Raw genomic sequence first — 23,339 nt, forward strand, 5'->3', positions numbered from 1 at the left:
GAAGATATTAAAGCACCTCTATATGTAGCATTTCAGAGGAGATGGAGAAATGTGATGATCCAGCAGCTATGTATCATTCAAAAAATCAGGTGTTAAATTACATGGAAGTATTCAAGCTGTACTTTACAATTAACTATGATGACTACTGATCAACAGTTCTGTATTAATGTTTTATCCGAAAAATATATGTGATTCATTAGTATGCAAGGCTATATAGACATAGATATAGAGCAATGGGATTCAAAGGCTGTTTTCTACATAGATTGGCGTCCCTTTATTATAATCCTTCAGCTGTGGTCTTAGCCAATGGCGCTGCGTCATCTCCATTTCTTATCACAAATGGTACCCGACAAGGCTGCCCACTATCCCCCTTGCTGTTTGCCCTCACAATGGAGGCGCTAGCATCACGTGTTCATAACAATGTAACGATCTCTGGAATTCAAGCGGGGGCGACTGACTACAAGATATCTATGTACGCAGATGATATTCTCCTCACAATTACCAATCCCCTAGCCTCCCTCCCATCGCTTCAAAGAGAACTCAATGACTATGGCGCGGTATCTAATTTCAAGATTAATGTGGACAAGTCGGAAATTCTCCCTCTTAACCTACCCACCCACCTATTAGACACCTTGAAGAGCAAAACAAATTCCCGATGGCAACGTGATAAACTCAAATACTTGGGGATCTACCTAACCTCTCAATATAGCCAATTGTACACAGCCAACTTTCCTTGAATCCTGGACTCGCTAAAACGTGACCTTGAGAAATGGGATAGTTTATATACTTCTTGGATCGGCCACATAACGGCTGTAAAAATGAATCTTTTACCACAAATTCTCTATCTGATCCAGACTCTGCCTATCCGAGTACCCTCCCTTGCGCTGCAAACCCTCCAAAAGCAAATCGCCAAATTTATTTGGGCTGGAAGGCGACCGTGGGTGCGAGCTTGTACGCTTTACCGGCGAAACTCAGAAGGAGGTTTAGGCCTCTCAAATATCTCCAAATACTACATAGCTGGACATCTAACCCAGTTAGTCTTATTTCACTCTTCACCTTCCACAAGACTCTGGGTAGACATTGAGGCCCACCTTCTACATTTACTCTCGCCCCACACACTACTGTGGATATCAATCAAGCATAGACCACCACTCTCGTCTACCACCGGTTTCTCGGTCCAGATATGGGATTACAGTACTCGTACGTTTGAACTTCTAAGAAACCCGGAAGCCATGTTCCCATTATGGAACAATCCAGCCTTTCCACCGGGACAGCAAGACTCCTCCTTCCAGCACTGGTCCCGTCAGGACCTAAGGTTCATTACTGATATAGCGCCTATGCGGATATTCCCTGAATTTGCAGACATACAACGACGATATGGTATCCCCCATGCCCGTTTCTACCAATATCTTCAATTAAGACACCTATATCAATCCATGCCAGCACTCAAGCTCATATACCAACTTACGCCCTTAGAAACTTTTTGTAGAGCTAAATCCCTCCCCACTGGTTTATTTTCCACTTTCTACAGCATATTGGTGGCATTTCGTCAACCTGTGAAAGATAGATATGAACTAAAATGGGAAGAGGATCTTAACTTGGAACTGGAGGTAGAGGAATGGGCTAAGATCAGGATGCGAGTTGCCAAAAGCTCTATTTGTGTACGTACTAAAGAGAACTCGTACAAACTCCTGTATAGATGGCATTTGGTTCCAACCCGCCTGAAAGCCATATACCCCGACTCCTCTAGTCTGTGTTGGAGATTGTGCGGGCAAGAAGGCTCATTTCAACACATTTGGTGGTCCTGCCCTAAGGTCGTGGGATTCTGGCGAAGAATTCATAATTTAATCCATAGAGTCACCTCTATACAAATTCCTCCCTGCCCCTCCTACTCCTTACTACATAGACCCATACCAGATACTGATAAATATACAATGGCGCTGGTAAGCCATATACTCAACGCTGCCAAATGTGCATTAGCGGCAAACTGGAAACAACCAGAACCCCTCGCGTTACCTGAAGTTATTAACAGAGAATGGCAGACTTACCGCTGTGAGCATATTACAAGCATCATTAATGACCGCACCAACAATTTTTCGAGCAATCTGGAACAATTGGCTCGTCTCTTATGGAGCAGACCAACCAGGACCTGATTAGTGCGAAAACTTATGTCTCCAATATCAGGTTAGCACCATATGTGGAGTATCTATGATACATACATCTAGATGTCAGGCCAGATGCCTAACTTCCTTCCCTTCCCCCTCACCATACTAACATGGCTTTCCTCCCCCTCCTAACCTTCCTCTCTCTTTCTTCGGAGACTTCGCTTCCTATCCCCTGCTTTTCTTTTCCCTATCTTTACTTTTATTGTCACAACTCATATTGATCTTTTTTTTTTGTAATAGCTCTTTATTTGTTCAATGTGATTTATGCTTTGTACTGTATAAAGATTGAAAAATACACTAATAAAATATGTTTAAAAAAAAAAAAAAGAAAAATCCAAATATTGATGCAGCAGTTTTACACATTTTTCTTATTTGCCCCCATGAAGTTTTTCCATCACTGGGTTCCCAAGGAGGGAGGGAGAGAGAGAAAAAAATAATTCAGATGCTTAACCATTACACTCACAGGGACTGTAATAGGCATTGTATTCAAGTACATATTCTGTAATATGGAGATGGCCCCCCTTTTGAAGCGATAAAAGCTTTCATTCTTCTTGGAAGGCTTTCCACAAGATGTTGGCAGTGTCTGTGCGAAGTTGTGCCCATTCATTCTGTAGAGCATTTATGAGGTCAGGCACTGATGTTGGACTGGAAGGCCTGGCTCATTTCCATTACTCCATAGCCCAGTGTTGGTGTGCTTTACACTACTCAATCCGACGCTTGGCAATGGCGATGTGAGGCTTGCATGAAAATGCTCGGCCATGGAAACCCATTCCATTAAGCTCCTGCCGCTCAGTTTTTAAGCTCACATTAATGCCAGTGAAAGTTCGGAACTCTTCATCTATGGAATCAGCTGGGCGTTGAGACTTTTACTAACCATGCGCCTTAGCAGTCGTTGACCCTGATCTGTTATTTTACGTGGTCTTCCACTTTGTGGCTGACTTGCTGTTGTTCCTAAATAGTTCCACTTTCTAATAATATCACTTAAAGTTGATCGTGGAATATCCAGCAGGGATGAAATTTCATGAACCGTCTTATCGCAAAGGTGGCATCCTATCACAATACCATGCTTGAGGTCACCGAGCTCTTCAGAATGACCCATTTTGTATCAGAAATGTTTGCAAGTGGAGACCACATGGATAGCTGCTTGATTTTATAAACCTATGGCAACGGGTCTGATTGAAACACCTCAATTCAATAATTAACAGGTGTAGCCAAATAATCTTGTACATACAATACAATATATATATATATATATATATATATATATATATATATTTAGTTAAATCAAGGTTGGGGCGGGGTTCATTTGTATTTTATATTTTTTTGCAAACCTGATCTTTCTAGGGAATCCAGCCTTGTGCTGGTTTCCCATTATGGCAGGAGGACCGCACGCTGTGGATTTCCCTCATATAGTGCCATCAGCAAAGGGCTGGCAAAGCCTAGTACTTGTATTTATAAATTCAGGGGGACCGCATGCTTTGTGTACCCATAATTTTGCAGTGCCTGTCTAGGCTGGCAGGACTAGGGCTGGTTAAATTTTATAGAGCAGAGTCCATGCTTTTTTTATATTATTGTTTATTTAATGATCAGCCTCATCAAGCTGCCCCCAGCAGTGCAGTGAATAAATTAAGTGATGTCATTGATGGGGCAGGACATTTACATTCAAAACACTTGTATTAGAATTTGTTTTAAATGACCACCCCCTGTTGAATCTCAATGTCAAATTTGTGGTTCACTCTTGCATTTGACCGAAAATCTGTGGCATATATGGGATAGCATATCAGAATAAACCTAGTGGGCATGTGTTTGTGCTCACCAGCTTTTCTCTCACATCACCCCCTGCAACAAACACATGCTTTACTCCCACATGCCACTCTGAATGTTTACCAGGGTTTTTTTTCCCAAGTGCCACCACATATACCCACCAGCTTTTCTCACATGTCACTCTTTATGGCCAACAGATTTTCTCTCATTTGCCAACCTATATACTTGCTAGCTTTTTTTCTCATACCACCCACTCTTAAGGCAGAAATCTTAATGGACGTGTTCCTTGCGCAATACAGACATTGTATGACATCACATCCTGTGGTTATGTGCACATTTAGTACTATCATGAAGTGAGATTGCAGTCACTCACCATTGCACTTTTAAAATCAAAGTATTTCAATCTGAAGGAAGTAGTGCAAGTTCAACATCAGTGACATTTGAACCATTTAGTGGAGAAAAAGCAGTGCGCTTTATGACCAAGTAACACATCCCCCAATAAAATATATATTTCTTGCATTTAAAATCCTAAGAGTTTCAACATGAATGCTATTATGTGAGGGACAGTATCAGTGACAGCACTGATATCTTTACTAATAAGCGGCCAAATAACAGGGTGCACTTTGATTTTGAGCAGCACACTCACCACAAAAAAAATATATAATACATATATAATTATTTATTTTAAGAACCAATTATATAGATTTGAATTATTTTGTGGAACAGTGTCAGAAGATTAGCAATGCAACATTCCCCCCTTTACATATCTTATTCGACGTTCATCTGGTGTGCTGGCAGCTACAAGTGCTTCCAACTTCAAGTAGCTTTACTCCTCATCAACCATGGATCAGTCTACAGATCAGGAGCATCGCAGTACTACTCAACCTCTACTAGTAAAAAAAGGACATGTGGGGAAAAAAGAAAAAGAAAAACAATGTAATACAGTGTTCAAAATCCAAATACTGTTTGTCAATCTCAAAGAAAACATTAGCTCTTGATGCAAGGACTAAGGGAACAGTTTCTGATGAATGTGGTGATTTGTCCCCCAAAAATTTATATAGCTGACATTCCATACAACACTTGGAGTGGAGGAAAACATCAGACTATGTCCACTTACTGCTATTGCTGTTAGACATATTAGAATGCCCATTGCAAAAGCGGGTGTCCAACACGGTCATGCATCTGCCCATTCACCCCCTTCTCACTCGGAGTGTACATTTGTCACCTCCAAAAACAGCCACATCAGTGCATGAAAGGAACACTGAACAATTTGGGCACTCATAGGATCTTGATGAGAGTCTAAGCATATCCATAATTGCTATATGTGAGTTTTAGATTCTGACACTAAGTATAAAGCAACATTCTTCCTAAATTTCTCAGCCATTTGGAAATGTGAGGATGAGTAGTAATTATGAAAATTTAGACACAGAAATTGAGGATACTACTTTGGAACTTATCAATTATGCCAGAGGATGAGGGGGATAATTGTGGATCTGAAAAATGATGAATGTGTTGTACTTGAACAAGATAATGAGGATGGCGATGATTGTGTCCAAGTAAGGCAGCCACCAGTGGTTCCATATCATGCCCATGATAAGTGCATTGTCATGCCAGGGCATACGACCAAAGAAAGCCCCTTGTGTTTTGAAATATTTTTATCCCAGCCCTGACAACATTTATCGAAGTAATCTGTAGCCTTTGCGACACCACAATCAATAGAGGTAGGGAGGTCTATTATCTAGGCACCTCCTCCCTGTTAGGTCATTTGCAGGGAGTTCAGTTATGTAGTTCATCAAAAGGTTGACAGTTGTGCATAGTAATAAGCAATTCAGCATCAACTGTCAGCAGAATGGATAAATACCTCATGCAATCTGCACTTTCAACAACTTCATCATCTCCCTCTTCATTATTAGTAAGTAGTCCGGCATCTAATTTGCTCCCCTAACACAGCATGTGATTCTCAATAGGCATCATTGCACTCTACAGCTGTGCTGCTGCTCCTGGGTGTGCTACTTTTATACAGAAGGGAGCAAGAGTAGTAAGCATAGTTTTAAACAATTGTCTGTAAAGCAAGCGTTTGCCAGCATCCTGTTGCACAACAGATTACTAAAGCCATGACAGCAATATCAGCACTGGATGTGCGTCCAGTTTCCACCATTAATGTATTAGGTTTTGCATATTAGTTCAGGTCATGTGTCCAAGCTACCAAATTCCATCTTCATTCCATTTTTCCCAAACAGCAATTCCTCAGCTGTACTGGGAGGTAAACTAAAAGTAATTCAGTCCCTAAGAAAATGCCACTGTATTGACTATCCATTTACCTATGAATAAGTGGACAAATGGTACCAGTAAAACTAAAGATTACATGATCGTGAAAGCCCACTGGGTAAGTGTATTGCCATCAGCAGCAGTGGCGATAGCTTCAGCATTCTCCTTCACATTCTTTTAGCATAGTAATGCTAGCACATATTGCCAGCTCATTCACAGGCAAGCTACTCCTGTATCGTTAGTTTCACCAAGAAACATATCAGTGCCAATCTGTTGTAAAAACTCAGGAATGTCATATCAAAAGCGTACCCCCGCTAAGAATCTCCTTAGGATTCATCATTGCTGATAACAGAGAGAACATTGTGTATATATTATGACTAGGAGAATTTCATCACGCAATAAATTTAGTGATAAAGAATCTCTTAAAAAAACAAAAGTTCAGTACAGGAGATGTTGTGCGTGGCATTTTTGACATTCAGATACTACATGTAGAACATTGCAGCAGCTGTAAAAAAAAAACCAAAAAGTGTCATGCCACCAACTGAAATAAAAGAGTAACAAGGTGGAATTCCACACTTTATATGCTCTAGCAACTATGGGCGCAGCAACAATGCATCAAGACGCACAAATCAAGCCATGATATAGGGAGAGGGTGGACATCTTACCATACTCTGCACACTGGAGAATCCTGTATGTTTTATGCAAGCTATTCAAAAAGTTTGAAATTGTAACAAATTAAGTGAATTCAGACACTGCCAGCCCAAGTCAATTCATACCCTAAATCAACCCACTGAAAAAGTAGCTGAAGGAGAAGAAGAAAGTAAGCAATTCTGCACAGTATGTTTTTCTTCGAGATCAAGTTCTTTATTCATGGACCAAGTGTTCAATCACTACATTTTGGTAACCATGTTTGATCTTAGGTTTAAGTCATATGTAAAGTCTTTCTTTCCAACCAACAAATCTTCACAGATGCAAATAGCTCCTTGTGAGCAAGCAGTCGGTTCAAGTCACACATGCCATGTCCCCTGCTTCAGCTTCTCCTACAAATACTACCTACAGAAGAAAAAAGCAAACCTCCCTAAAAACAAGAACACACAAAAAAAAAATTGAAAAAAAATAATAACCTCTTTTCTAAGAGTCACACTGGTGAGGCGACACAGCACACCAGTGTGAAAGGTTGTGACCTCTGCTCAGGCTGAAAAGAAATGTAAAACATTTTGACACCTAAACCATGTCCCATTATAATAGACCTTGTCTTAGTAGAATGGCTGAGGATTACTTTAATGATAAAGTAGAGCTTAGCATCTCAGACAGCCTCTTTGAATACTGGGAGTAGAAAAAAAAGGTGATTTGAAGTCCCTTTTAAAAAGTTAGCCATGGTGAACTTAAGCTGCCCACCATCCAGGGTGTTCTCTGAAAGAGTATCTAGCACAGCCGGGAACAATGTGAGTGATCGTTGGAGAAGACTACTTCCCGAAAATGTAGAAACAAAAAAAACAGGTGTTCATCAAAATGAACTAGAAGCTGCAGGAGAAAAACTGTTGTTGTCACCAATTACAAACAGTATGTCACACGCCAGTCCCATAGTTAGGTGCCGGCGCTATGACTTTCACAGGTGTTCCTGGCTACTGTGATCTGGACCTCCTCCTGAACCTCATTTGTCCTGGAGCACTATATTAACCTCCCAAGGTTATGGGCTCATTGCCTGTTCTTCGTGTTACTCCGGTTGCATTTGGATCTGGCTGTATACCTCTCCCTCCATGTGTCCGTTACCTGCTCGCTGGACTGAACTCCTTACTGCTGTTCACCTGCAAGCTGCAAACTCCTCACTGCTGTTCACCTGCAAACTCCTCACTGCTGTTCACCTGCAAGCTGCAAACTCCTCACTGCTGTTCACCTGCAAGCTGCAAACTCCTCACTGCTGTTCACCTGCAAGCTGCAAACTCCTCACTGCTGTTCACCTGCAAGCTGCAAACTCCTCACTGCTGTTCACCTGCACGCTGAACGTATATCGTGAGTTGTTGCTAAACCTGTGCCTTATCTATTGGTTCACCTTTACGTATGCCTGGCTAAGATCGCTGAATCTCGCTGTAAGAGCTACTATCAAGTTACTTGTCACCTGTAGTTCCACGTCTAAAACAGGTTATCCTTACTCTGCTGTTACCTGTTTACTGGACTGTTATTGTGAACTACTTGTTGTGCCGGTGGCTAGTACTTGGGCTCAAGTTACTTGTCTCTGTACATTTGCTTCATACTATAGCGAACTTACCATTGCAGTTACAACGAATCCTGCTACCTGTAGTTCCACGCATGGTTCAGATTCTTCTCACGTCTCTGCTACTTCTAGGCAACATTCTACTGCACGTGTCAGTGTTCATCCAAGTCCGTGGGTGATGTTTAACGCTTGCTGTTTTACTTAATAAGAATCACAGTGTTTCCAGTACCACCTGCTATGTTGAGTCATCTCTACTCTCGGATCAGCTAGTTCTATATACTACTCTGTTTGGACTGTAAGCTGTACCAGTGATTCACATTCATCTGTTGTGTGGTTCTCTATTGGATCCTAGTGTTCTTGTTTATCATCACTGTGTTGAACTGTATATAATCTCATCTCTTGCTGTTGCCAAGGGTTACCGACTATGAAGTAGCATATGTGATTGATGTCTGCATTACAACGAATTGCCGTATATTCATCTTTGCCAATATATATATATATATATATATATATATATATATATATATATATATATATATAATTCCTTCCATTCCTGTTGTACCAACATTTAATATAATATGTTGCAGCACTACTACTTTCTCCTTTGTTATTATTGATGCCTGTAAGCCGTGAACTTATCCTAAATATATTATTGTGTTCTGCCTCCACCATCCTCTATAGTAGAGGCAAGGGATCTGCAAAACACCCTCAAAGCCGTGACACAGTATCTGTAATGGTAGAGTCCAGTGGGGATGAATTAATATTTTGTGATTATCTTGACATCAGTGATGAGAATGATGATGAGGGTGATTATGTTGTCAACAAATAAGATGACCACTGTTAGCCAAATGCCCATCAGTAAATTGATAAAATCCATATCGATTCTCTTTTGGGTGGGTGTTTGAGTGGTATGCGGTCAACAGATAGACATTCAGAAAGTCGGCAACATTAGGTTTATAATTAAGGTGTAGACAGTATTAAATGGATAGGGATAATATTGTCAACCTATTAATACGGTTTACATTTCAATTGTTGACCCAATAATACTATTAATCTCATTATTGTTGAGTCTCCAAGCCTGTATATTTTAGGTTTCCCACCATGTAAATTTTGATCATATGCATCATATCTGGGTGGGAGGGCCCAAGGAAAAGAAAATATTTCAATTTTGGGTCAGGCACACCTCTGTGTATTTTCTTTTCTAAAATGACCATCCAATGAACCAGTGCTTTGCCACTATGTTACATAGGATTGTGACATGTTTTAGGCACAAAACTTGAATTTATAAGGAAAAAAAACAAAAAAAAAAACCCAACCATGTCAGTAACTGAAGCAAGAGGTAGCAACGAATGCTTCAGCGATTTTCTCAAACATTTTCTAAAATGACTTTTAGGTTTTAAATAGGTCCTTTACTTTATTAAACTGGCATTTTTGTATGCCACCGCTGTGCCATAATGTTTCATAGAGATTGTATCTTTTAAGACGCCATATATTTTTGCCACTGCTCTGTCACTTATTTTAGCCATCCAGCTCACTGCAGTCAAATTGCTGAAAATTTTGACAGTTTAGAAGAGATCATTAGAAAATAGACTGTAAATAAATGTTAATGCTATAAATACTAATGTAGGAACAAAAAACAGGTCAAAATCACCCCCCTCCATACAGACACACACACACAAACACACACACAATTTTTAATGTGATCCAGAGCAAAAACCCAAAACACATGGAAATAATTTTAAAACCAGGGGGTTCTCTACTTGGCACTAACTAAAACAATGAATGGCAAAGTTCAAAACACTTCATTCATATTGGTTTTGCTTCAAAGTTGCATTTTAATTAGATATTTTCTATAATAAGTATTTTACATTCATAATATTTTGGATGCATCAGCATATACATATAAATTGAAGATATAAAGTATTTTACATAAACTTTAAGTGCAATAGCCAGAATTGTATGTAAAATGATCATTTAAAACTTGTTAACCTCTGAGAGCAGCACATTTAAGATAGTTTCACTAACATATATTAGAATAAATTGAAAAACCAAAAAGAGAACCCTACCATTACATTTTTTATTATACAGTATGAAAGGGTAAACACTTCAATACATTCCATTCCCCAGTACACACTGTTTGTGATACAATAACAGAAACATACTCAATTGTATGATAGATCAAATGTACCATTTGACATGGTCCTTGCTAATAAGCTTAGTTTCTACACAATTGTAATATCAATGACCATGGATTACAATGGCTGTTGCAAAAACAATATAGTATATACACATATTTAACAGACTGCATGCTCAAAAAAAGTTTTGTAGAATCACAAATGTATACATGTAAAGTTAGAGAATAATCTGATTTTATAATTCAAGGCAGGCTAGTAGAAAATATACAAAAAGTGCATTTTTACTACAAATATCTATGAAGTACATATAAATGTAATATGAGAGACGCTTTGACTTATGGATTTTAAAATAAAGCAATGTAGAGCAGATAAAGAACAAGAAAGCATTAGGAAATCAGTATATAATACATTAAAGTTTTATATGGCCACAAAGACTGATTGAATAGATCATTCATACACAAAGTACCATAACTAGAGCTATACAATTAGTACCCACTTGATCACAAAAAGATAGATATACACTCAGAGATCACTCAGGACATTAATACCACTAACAAGTGACGTGAATAATAGATATCTCATTATAATGGCACCTGTCAATGGGTGGGATATATTAGGCAGTGAGTGAACAGTCACTTCTTGTAGTTGATATTTTGGAATAAGAAAAAAATAAAATTGGGCAAGCATAAAGATCTGAGTGACTTGAACAAGAGTCAAATTGTGAGGGCTAGATGACTGGGTCAAAGCCTCTCCAAAACATTAGGCTTCGAGGGGTGTTACAAATGCAGAGGTTAGTACTTACCAAAAGTGGCCCAAGGAAGGACAACTGGTGAACTGACAACAGGGACATGGGCTCCCAAGGCTCATTGATGCACTTGCTGAGCGAAGGCTTACCTGTCTGGTCCAATCTCACAGAAGAGCTACTGTAGCACAAATTGCAGAAAAAGTTATCACTGGCTATGATTGAAATGTAGAGTTAGATGTACTAATGCACTTGGCTTTACGGTTAATGAGTATATTATGCACTACAGAAACAGTGCTCTTCATCCATTACTAGAAAAAATGATTCTTACCTGATGGTAGTTGTGGAGCACTTTCAGTGGTCCTGATGATTGATGACTGGAAAGGTTTTGTTCTCCAGTTTTCTTACTGAAGATTAGTTGATGGTGGTTTGGGAAGTGAGATGCTAAGATGTAAAGTGATTTAAAAAAAATAATAAAAAAATGAACCAAAGAACACCACACTCTAAAAATATACTTTACAAAAACAGCCATAGAGAGAATATCACAGACAAAGCAACCATAGCCAGAGACACAACACAAGCAAACTACAGTCAACCCAAAATCTAAATTCTATCCCACACACACAAAGGAATTGCATAAACACTTTGAGAAGCTGGTCAAACAAGACACATTCAAAAGAAAAAGACCCTATCACACATTAATCCTACCTAAAGAAGACTCAAAAACACAAGTAATGCTTCAAAGACACACAAATATTAAAGCAAAAGACAAAGGAGGCAGTGTAAATACGGATGCAGCTAAATGCAAAGAAGACAACAGACTCCTGTCTGATCCTCACACATACAAGAAACTTCCATATGACACAACTGACAAATTTATTTCAGAACAAAAGAAAATACTAAATGAAGGACTAGAAGACAATATCCTTAGTCCACAAAAATCCCAGTATCTACAAACCAAACTGCAACAAATTCCCACATTTAACTTCGTACCAAAAATACTCAAATTACTAAACCATCAGGAAGACCCATCGTATAGAACAAAACCTATCACACTATATTGACACATTTCAAAAGCCCTACCTTAGTAAAACAACATTATACCTCAGACATAACACATGTACTCAACATCCTCCAAAACCACACATGGACACATATATATGGTACACTAGTGATGTAAGCTCAATATACTCAAGCATACCACACGACAAGGGAATCTTAACAATAGGCTGCACATTAAAACAAGATATAATCATGGTCAAAGACCAAATAGACTTCATTTGAAACTAAATTTGTCCCAAGCTATTCTAACCTTTAGAAGAACACAATGGAAGAAAACTTCATATACAGAAAACCCACAAACCATAGACAATACTTGCAAAGACATACTCCTCATATGGAAAGGAACAGAATCCCATCTGCAAGAAATCATCACACACATAAATCAGAACAGATTCAACCGCACCTTCACAGAAGAGCACAGTATCACCAACATAGATAGTTTTATGTTTATTAGTTTGGACCTTAGTTCCCCACTTGTCTCTGAACAACACAGACACAATCAGATTCAGCACACCGTACAACAAAGACATCCATAAAACAAAGAAAAACACTAGAGAAACACTGGGATATTCTCAAGAGTGATGAATACATAGGACTACTGCTACCAGAAACCCCAAAAAATGCAGAAAAATCAAAAGACCTACAGGAACTATTAGTACCCAGCCACCACAAAACCACCAAAAACATACACACAACTGTAATAACCTAGTAAACCCTAAGGGTACACTCGCTGCAGAGAAGATAGAGCCTTTAAACACAACAAAAAGGAGTAAAAATTAGTAAACAATAAAAAACACCTGCAAATCCAAAGACGTAGGTCACTTTAATCACTTGTCCATGCAACCTTCAATACATAGGCTGCACTGCAAGACCACTAAAGAAGGATGTTGGAACACATGAACAATATACAAACTAACACAAAATTTAGACCACTTCGATAAAACTTAGATAACTTAAAACTGCATTGGAATAGAAACACTAAATACCTCCAAACAGAAATGCGACAAAAAAAGCACTCAAGTCTCAAAACCAAATGAATATGCAAATTCAAAACACTCACACCAAGTAGCCTCAACACAGATATAGAACTTTGGAGTTTGTTAACCCAAAACTTATTACGTCATCCATACAACAGCACAATCCCAAATTATATTTACAACACACCTAAATCCAAAACGTATTTAATATTTGCCCATAAACATATACTGACGACCCCACCGACACATAATTTTCAAAACCAATTGAGTCCCACAAGATATAGAACCCACAGCTCCATATCATACCAGTTACCTCATTATGCTTTAACCAAACTATCTCTTCCTAGATTACACCACTATAACTATCTAAACAATTTACCACACCAACACAAAATTATGTCAACGTACCAAAACACTCCATATAAGACTTTCTACCTAGATTACTCCTACACCTCCATAGTCTGGACACACAACCATGTACCCCTGAATAACTACTGTCACACTCTCTCCTACCAGAGCCCCTCAAACTCAGCCAGCAGTGAGATGCATGCACAGCATGACAACAGAATAGTTGCTGAAAAACTCCCTAAGCTCTAGACAGAATGCTGCTGAGCCAGGTGACATAAACAAACAATCTATGGCACCCGTGTCTGACCATGGATGGGTGCGTATCCTGCACCCTATGACACAGGGGATGCTTGCACATGAGTCCGGCTGACATCACAGACTATACACACCAACAATGACAAACACTGTCTATGTTACTGGCTATATAACCAATGACATACAATACTTTTGCAGCAAAAAACACTACACCATCAATGTCACCCAATTTCTAACCAATCACAGGACAGAATTTTGGCACCAACTTGGCTGAAACTGATAAATACTGAGTGCCTTTGCACGGGCAATCACTTTTACAGAGAATCCAGTTAGGAAGCCATGCATCGTGCAAAACACATTTGAACACCGTTTGATTATTTCCTCCATTTATATGTTTATTTGCTTACTAACTGTTTGTCTGCTCATATATTATTTTCTTGTCATACACACACATTCACATCCTCACCTTCTAAAATTCATCCTGCTTTCCACTCACCCCCATCACTTATACATCTCCTCTCCTCATCTGGATTGTAATCTCCCCATACATAGATCTAATATATCCTACACCAGGGTTTCCCAAACCCAGGCCTTCAGGGCTCCCTAACAGTGCAGGTTTTCTGGATCACATGTGACATAATTAGGACCACCTGTGGATCTGTTCCAATGTGTCAGTAATGAATACACCTGTGCTCCAGCAAGGAGATATAGAAAACCTGCACTGTTAGGGAGCCCTGAGGACTGGGTTTGGAAAACCCTGTCCTACACAAATCCACATTAGAATTATCCTTTACACATAATGGGCCCGATTCATTAAGGAAAGGAAAAAAAATGAGTAACTTTGCACCTTGGCAACACCATGTTGCATTGGAGAAGGATATAAATTTAAAATGTGATGGCAGATTTATATTTGGTGTAGGACATGTCCTAGATCAACTTTATATTTAAGCTATCAAGTATTTGTGTGCTACATGAAAAAACAGACAGTATTTAAGTTATGTGCAAAATAAAAAAAACAATTTGCATTGGAACATAGTTTTTTCCAGGAGAAAAGTTATTTTTAACTTAATTTTCTTAATGAATCAGGCCTAATATCTATACTTCATCATCATCTATTTATATAGCGCCAACATATTCCGTAGCACTTTACAATTGAGGACAAACATAGTAAACTAATAAACAAACTGGGTAAAACAGACAAATATATACTTGATCCCAATTTATTTGTCTCCACTTTATTTCTAGGTTTACTCTCACTACCAATACCCCTATCCTCACCCTACGATCTCTTATTCACATCTTTGCCACTCACCACTAAGCTAGTTCATCTCCTTTTTATGTACCGTATATACCCGTGTATAAGCAGGGCCGCCGAGAGGAGGGGGGAGTGGGTACTAATTACTAGAGATGAGCGCACTCGGATTTCGTGAATCCGAGCCCACCCGAACGCTTCCGATCCGAGTCGGATCCGAGACAGATCCGGGGATTGGCGCCAAATGAAAACTTGAAACTAAGGCTCGGAGTCATAATCCCGCTGTTGGATCTCGCGATACTCGGATCCTATAAATTCCCCGCTAGTCGCCGCCATCTTCACTCGGGCATTGATCAGGGTAGAGGGAGGGTGTGTTAGGTGGTCCTCTGTCCTGGTAGATCTCGAGCTGTGCTGTTTAGTTCTGTGCTGTGCTGTGTTCTGCAGTATCAGTCCAGTGGTGCTGTGCTCTGTCAATTTTGAGTTCAGTGGTGCTGCTGGGTCCTGTGCGGTGTCCTGTTCAGTCCAGTTGTGCTGTATTCTGTGCTCTGTGCTTCTAAGGGCATAGTTATTTACCCATTATTCCCAAGTTTTTAAAAAATAAAAAAAAAAATAAAAAAAAAATAACTAAATTTGCAAAACCAATCCAGCAGTATAAGTCCATTGGTACTGCAATATTACCAAGTTCACACATTCTGCAGTATCTTGTGCTACATATAATGGAGACCAAAAATTTGGAGGATAAAGTAGGGAAAGATCAAGACCCACTTCCTCCTAATGCTGAAGCTGCTGCCACTAGTCATGACATAGACGATGAAATGCCATCAACGTCGTCTTCCAAGCCCGATGCCCAATCTCCTAGTACAGGGCATGTAAAATCCAAAAAGCCCAAGTTAAGTAAAAGTAGCAAAAAGAGAAACTTAAAATCATCTGCGGAGAAACGTAAAGTTGCCAATATGCCATTTACGACACGGAGTGGCAAGGAACGGCTTAGGCCCTGGCCCGTGTTCATGACTAGTGGTTCAGATTCACCCAAGGATCTTAGCCCTCCTCGTCCTCCCCCCCCCCTACAAAAAATTGAAGAGAGTTATGCTGTCAGCAACAAAACAGCAAACAACTCTGCCTTCTAAAGAGAAATTATCACAAATCCCCAAGGTGAGTCCAAGGGTGTTGGTGGTTGTCAAGCCTGATCTTCCCATCACTGTACAGGAAGAGGTGGCTCGGAAGGAGGCTATTGATGATGTAGCTGGCGCTGTGGAGGAACTTGATGATGAGGATGGTGATGTGGTTATTGTAAATGAGGCACCAGGAGGGGAAACAGCTGATGTCCATGGGATGAAAAAGCCCATCGTCATGCCTGGTCAGAAGACCAAGAAATCCACCTCTTCTGTCTGGAGTTATTTTTATCCAAATCCAGACAACCAATGTATGGCCATATGTAGCTTATGTAAAGCTCAAATAAGCAGGGGTAAGGATCTTGCCCACCTAGGGACATTCTCCCTTATACGTCACCTGAATAACCTTCATAGTTCAGTGGTTAGTTCAGGAACTGGGGCTAGGACCCTCATCGGTACAGGGACACCTAAATCCCGTGGTCCAGTTGGATACACACCAGCAACACCCTCCTCGTCAACTTCCTTCACGATCTCCACCAGATTCAGTCCTGCAGCCCAAGTCAGCAGCCAGACTGAGTCCTCCTCAATACGGGATTCATCCGAGGAATCCTGCAGCGGTATGCCTACTACTGCCACTGCTGCTGTTGCTGCTGTTAGTCAGTCATCTTCCCAGAGGGGAAGTCGTAAGACCGCTAAGTCTTTCACAAAACAATTGACCGTCCAACAGTCGTTTGCCATGACCACAAAATACGATAGTAGTCACCCTTTTGCAAAGCGTATAACTGCGGCTGTAACTGCAATGTTGGTGTTAGACGTGCGCCCGGTGTCCGCCATCAGTGGAGTGGGATTTAGAGGGTTGATGGAGGTAATGTGTCCCCGATACCAAATCCCGTCGAGATTCCACTTCACTAGGCAGGCGATACCAAAGATGTACAGAGAAGTACGATCAAGTGTCCTCAGTGCTCTAAAAAATGCGGTTGTACCCACTGTCCACTTAACCACGGACATGTGGACAAGTGATTCTGGGCAAACGAAGGACTATATGACTGTGACAGCCCACTGGGTAGATGCATCCCCTTCCGCAGCAACAGCAACAGCTTCATCAGTAGCAGCATCTACAAAATGGCTGCTCGTGCAAAGGCAGGCAACATTGTGTATTACAGGCTTTACTAAGAGGCACAACGCTGACAACATATTAGAGAAACTGAGGGAAATTATCTCCCAGTGGCTTACCCCACTTAGACTCTCATGGGGATTTGTGGTGTCAGACAATGCCAGCAACATTGTGCGGGCATTAAATATGGGTAATTTCCAGCACGTCCCATGTTTTGCCCACACCATTAATTTGGTGGTGCAGCATTACCTCAAGAGTGACAGGGGTGTGCAGGACATGCTTGCGGTGGCGCGCAAAATTGCTGGACACTTTCGGCATTCAGCCAGTGCCTACCGCAGACTAGAGGCACATCAAAAAACCATGAACCAGCCCTGCCATCACCTCAAACAAGAGGTTGTGACGCGCTGGAACTCCACCCTCTATATGCTGCAGAGGATGGAGGAGCAGCAAAAGGCCATTCAGGCCTACACAGCCACCTACGACATAGGCAAAAGAGTGGGGATGCGCCTCAGTCAAGCGCACTGGAGAATGATTTCCGTGTTGTGCAAGGTTCTGCAGCCATTTGAACTTGCCACACGAGAAGTCAGTTCCGACACTGCCAGCTTGAGTCAGGTCATTCCCCTGATCAGGCTGTTGCAGAAGCAGCTGGAGAAAGTGAGGGAGGAGCTGGTAAGCCATTGCGATTACACCAAGCATGTAGCTCTTGTGGATGTAGCCCTTCGTACGCTTTGCCAGGATCCGAGGGTGGTCACTCTTTTAAAGTCAGAGGAACACATTCTGGCCACCGTGCTCAATCCTCGGTTTAAAGCGTATGTTGTGTCTCTGTTTCCGGCGGACACAAGTCTACAGCGGTGCAAAGACCTGCTGGTCAGGAGATTGTCCTCTGTAGAGGACCGTGACATGCCAACAGCTCCCTCCTCATTTTCTTCCACATCTATGGCTGCGAGGAAAAAGCTCAGTTTTCCTAAAAGAGCCGCTGGCGGGGATGCTGATAACATCTGGTCCGGACTGAAGGACCTGCCAACCATTGCAGACATATCTACTGTCGCTGCATTGGATGTTGTCACAATTGAAAAAATGGTGGAGGATTATTTTGCTGGCACCATCCAAATAGACATGTCAGACAGTCCATATTGTTACTGGCAGGAAAAAAAGGCAGTTTGGAAGCCCCTGTACAAACTGGCTCTATTTTACCTGAGTTGTCCCCCCTCCAGTGTGTACTCGGAAAGAGTTTTTAGTGCAGCGGGGAACCTGGTCAGTGAGCGGCGAAGGAGGTTGCTTCCTCACAACGTTGAAAAAATGATGTTTATAAAAATGAATAATCAATTCCTCAATGAAGTACAGCACTGCCCTCCAGATAGTACAGAGGGACCTGTGGTTGTGGAGTCCAGCGGGGACGAATTGATAATGTGTGAGGAGGAAGTACACACTGTAGGGGGAGAGGAATCAGAGGTTGAGGATGAGGACGACATCTTTCCTCAGTAGAGTCTGTTTAGTTTGTACAGGGAGAGATGAATTGTTTTTTGGTGTGGGGGCCCAAACAAACCAATCATTTCAGCCACAGTTGTTTGGTAGGCCCTGTCGCTGAAATGATTGGTTTGTTAAAGTGTGCATGTTCTATTTCAACAACATAAGGGTGGGTGGGAGGGCCCAAGGACAATTCCATCTTGCAACTATTTTTTTGGCATTATGTGACCATTCAACAGTCGTTTGCCATGTTCAAAAAGTAAAAGAAAATGTCAACAAATTCAAAAAATTAAATCAAAAGTTAAATGCCCTGTCATTATTTAAAACAAGAGGTATTGACGTGCTAGAATTAGTGTAGTGTTAATATGTTATAAACACTACACTTGGAACTTGGAGGAGGTATTGTGGCCCCGGTATCAAATTTATTACCGGGGCCACCCCACTACGCAGTCCAGAATTTTTTGGGGGGAATTCAGACCCGTGGAGGGTTTTTTAATTATATTATACTCTCTCTTCCTACTATGCCTCCCCGCTCTCACTCCATACCCATACGCTCCCCCAGCCCTAGCTCTTTCGTTTCTCCCCACCCTCCCCCGCGCGCTGCTCATCTTGCTAACCTTATCCCCATCTCCCTCCTCTCCCCCTTTCTCCTGTGCCCTCTGGAATGCCAGATCCGTCCGCAACAAGCTGACTGCTGTCCACAACCTCTTTCTAACCAGCTCCTTTAACCTTCTTGCCATTACTGAAACCTGGCTTTCCGACTCTGACACTGCCTCCCCCGCTGCCTTCTCCTATGGTGGCCTCTCCTTCACCCACTTTGCCAGGCCTGGTGCCCGCCCAGGCGGTGGAGTGGGCCTCCTCCTTTCCTCCACTTGTACTTTTCGTGTCATTCCCCCTGAACCCTCCCTCTCCTTCTCCTCCTTCGAAGCCCACTCCATCCGCCTCTTCTACCCCATCCACCTCACTGTCATCTACCGCCCCCCTGGCCCCACCTTCCTCTTCCTTGACAACTTTGCTGCCTGGCTTCCTCACCACCTCTCCTCCGACCTCCACTCAATCATTCTCGGTGACTTTAACTTCCCCATCGACAACCCCACCGACCCTGCTTCCAGCAAACTGCTCACCCTCTCTTCCTCCCTTGGTCTCACCTAATGGACCTCCTACTCTACCCATTGCATTGGTCACTCTCTTGATCTTGTCTTCTCCTACCTTTGTAATCTCTCTGACTTCTCCATCTCTCCCTTTCCTCTATCTGACCACCATCTCCTCTCCTTCTCCCTCTCCTCTTCTCCTGCTCTCCTCCCCCTGCCCAAATCTACTCTGTCCATACGCAACCTCGACGCTCTCGACCCTGTCTCTCTGTCCTCCTCTCTCGATACCCTCCTTTCTCCCCTTTCCTCCCAGGCCTGCCCCAACCAGGCGGTCTCCCTCTACAATCAAACCCTCACCTCCGCTCTGGATGCAGTCGCCCCTGCCCACTCCGTCCACCCCCGCTGCTCCAAACCCCAACCCTGACACTCCAAATTTACCCGCTTCCTCCAAAAATGCTCCCATACCGCCGAACATCACTGGAGAAAATCTCGCTCCCTGGCTGACTTCCTCCACTTTAAATTCATCCTTTCATCCTAAACACTCATCACCTCCTCCCACGCGCGTATCCAAGACTTTGCCCGCGCTGCCCCCCTCCACTGGAACAAGCTCCCTCCCTCCATCAGGACTTCCCCTAACCTGTCCAGTTTTAAACGGGCTTTAAAAACCCACCTTTTTCTTAAAGCCTTCCAGTCTCCCACTTAACTACCTAACTTATCCTCTGCCTCTCCCCCTTCTTTCCCCTTCCCTGCCTCCATCCCTCTACTCTCCCTCTCTCCCCTGCGTTTCTCCGTCTGTCCACCACTCCCCTTAGATTGTATGATCCTCTGAGCAGGGCCATCTCTCCTCCTGTTTCCACCACTTCTAACTCTGCTCTCCAGCTACTTTGCCCTCCTCCTCGAGGGCCCTCCTCCCCCCTCTGGGGTTCTCCCTGTCTTCTGCGCCCTCCTTTTGGGCCCCGTCATTTGCGGATACTCCCCCTGCCCTCACTAGCTGTGCATTGAGCTGAGTTACTGTGCTTTATGTTTACTGTACTGTGCTGTCTCACCTTGTATTGTAATTTGTTTTTGTCCCTGTACGGCGCCACAGACACCTTGGAGCCCTATAAATAAAAATGAATAATAAAAAAAAATAAAAAAATTGTGGTGACCACTCCTCTACGCAGTCCAGATACATTTTTTGGTGCGATTCAGACCAGTTGATGGTTTTCTTATTATATTGTGGTGACCACTCCTCTGCGCAGTCCAGGTACATTATTTGGTGTGATTCATACAAGTTCAGGGTTTTTAAATTATATTGTGGTGACCACTCCTCTACGCAGTCCAGGTACATTATTTGGTGCGAATCATACAAGTTCAGGGTTTTTAAATTATATTGTGGTGACCACTCCTCTACGCAGTCCAGGTACATTTTTTGGTGCGATTAAGACCAGTTGATGGTTTTCTTATTATATTGTGGTGACCACTGCTCTACGCAGTACAGGTACATTTTTTGGTGCGATTAAGACCAGTTGATGGTTTTCTTATTATATTGTGGTGACCACTGCTCTACGCAGTACAGGTACATTTTTTGGTGCGATTAAGACCAGTTGATGGTTTTCTTATTATATTGTGGTGACCACTCCACTACGCAGTCCAGAAAGATACCTCGTTGCAACGTTTTGGACTAATAATATTGTGAGGTGTTCAGAATACACTGTAAATTAGTGGAAATGATTGTTATTGAATGTTATTGAGGTTAATAATAGCGTAGGAGTGAAAATAAGCCCAAAAACTTGTTTTTTTAACTTTTTATGCTTTTTTCCAAAAAAATCCGAACCAAAACCTTTCGGCAGGTGTTTTGCGAAACAAATCCAAACCCAAAACACAAAACACGAGACACCAAAAGTCGCCGGTGCACATCCCTACTAATTACCCAGGCATGCCAGGGGGCCCGACCCGGGCCCTCGCGCCGACGATTTTTTTTAAAATGTTTTTTTTTTCCCCAAAACTATTTTTTTCTTTCCTTGCGGCAGGGGGGGGGGGGGGGGGAGGTCGGTCGTTGGTGGGGGGAACAGGGTAGTTAAAAGAAAATAAACATACTCACGTGATCGCGGCACCGGCGTCCCTCCTCTCTGCTCCATTCAGACTGAATGCTGGGTGTGACGTCATCATGTCACGCCCAGCATTCAGTCTGAATGGAGCAGAGAGAACCAAGAAAGAAGAAAAGGAAAAGGTAAGTAAAGGGAGGAACACGGGGGGGGCATGGCAAAAAGGGGTTAGAAAACGAGGAGGGGGATGGCACAGAGGGGTTAAAAAATGAGGGGGTGCATGGCACAGAGGGGTTAAAAAATGGGGGGGGGGAGCATGACACAGATGGGTTAAAAAACGGGGGGGGGGGCATGGTACAAAGGGGTTAAAAAATAAGGGGGGCATGGCACAGAGGGGTTAAAAAATGGGGGGCAGCATGACACAGAGGGGTTAAAAATGGGGGGGGGCATGGCACAGAGGGGCTATAAAATGGGGCAGCATGGCACAGTGGGGTTTAAAAACGGCGACAGCATGGCACAGTGGGGTTAAAAAAACAGGGGGACAGCATGGCACAGTGGGGTTAAAAAACGGGGGGGCAGCATGGCACAATAGGATTGAAAAAGGGGGGGAGCAGCATAGTATAGTGTGATGAAGGGGAGCCAGGTGTAGGGGGCAAAAGCAGCATGGAGGGGGCAGTGTGATCTTAAGGCATGGCAATGATGAAGGGACACATTATTGTAATGTTTGAGCTGGAGAAAGGCCTAATTATTAATCGTGGGTGGTATTAATTTAACGCCAGGGTTGTTTGGAATTATCTAAATGTAGCCATTTTTCCAAAAAGGGCCCCCAGCATTCCAGGATCCAGACAAGCCGCAACTAAAGAAACCTGCAGTAACAGTTGTGAAAGTGAGAAGAACAGGTAGGAGAGAGCAGGACAGTATGTGAAATGTTGTGATTCTAGTAAGGACAATGCCAATTTTTGGTGAGTGTTCTGCCTAACGGTGCAGGCCAAGACTGAACTCTTTGTGTACACACTGCATTCTTTCTATACTACACTGTGGTGCTAGATGTCCTGAAAGTCAGGAGTGCTTGGACATATGTGACGCTCCTGCAAATTCAGAGCCTAGTGATTTTGATGTGTTAGCCACGCCCCAATGGCGCATTTGCCATGCCCCCAAATGCATGACCACACCTCGGAAAAAATTTGCACCGCCGTAAGGCGTTGCAATTTTTTTTAGCATACTCGACTATAAGGGGGGCCCCATGAATTTGTTGTACCGGGGCCCTGAATTCCTCTGGGCAGCCCTGTGTATAAGCCGACTTTTTAAGCACATTTTTTATGCTGAAAAAGCACCCCTCGGCTTA

This window comes from Mixophyes fleayi, chromosome 2 (assembly GCF_038048845.1).
Source record: "Mixophyes fleayi isolate aMixFle1 chromosome 2, aMixFle1.hap1, whole genome shotgun sequence".
Taxonomy (NCBI): Eukaryota; Metazoa; Chordata; class Amphibia; order Anura; family Limnodynastidae; genus Mixophyes; species Mixophyes fleayi.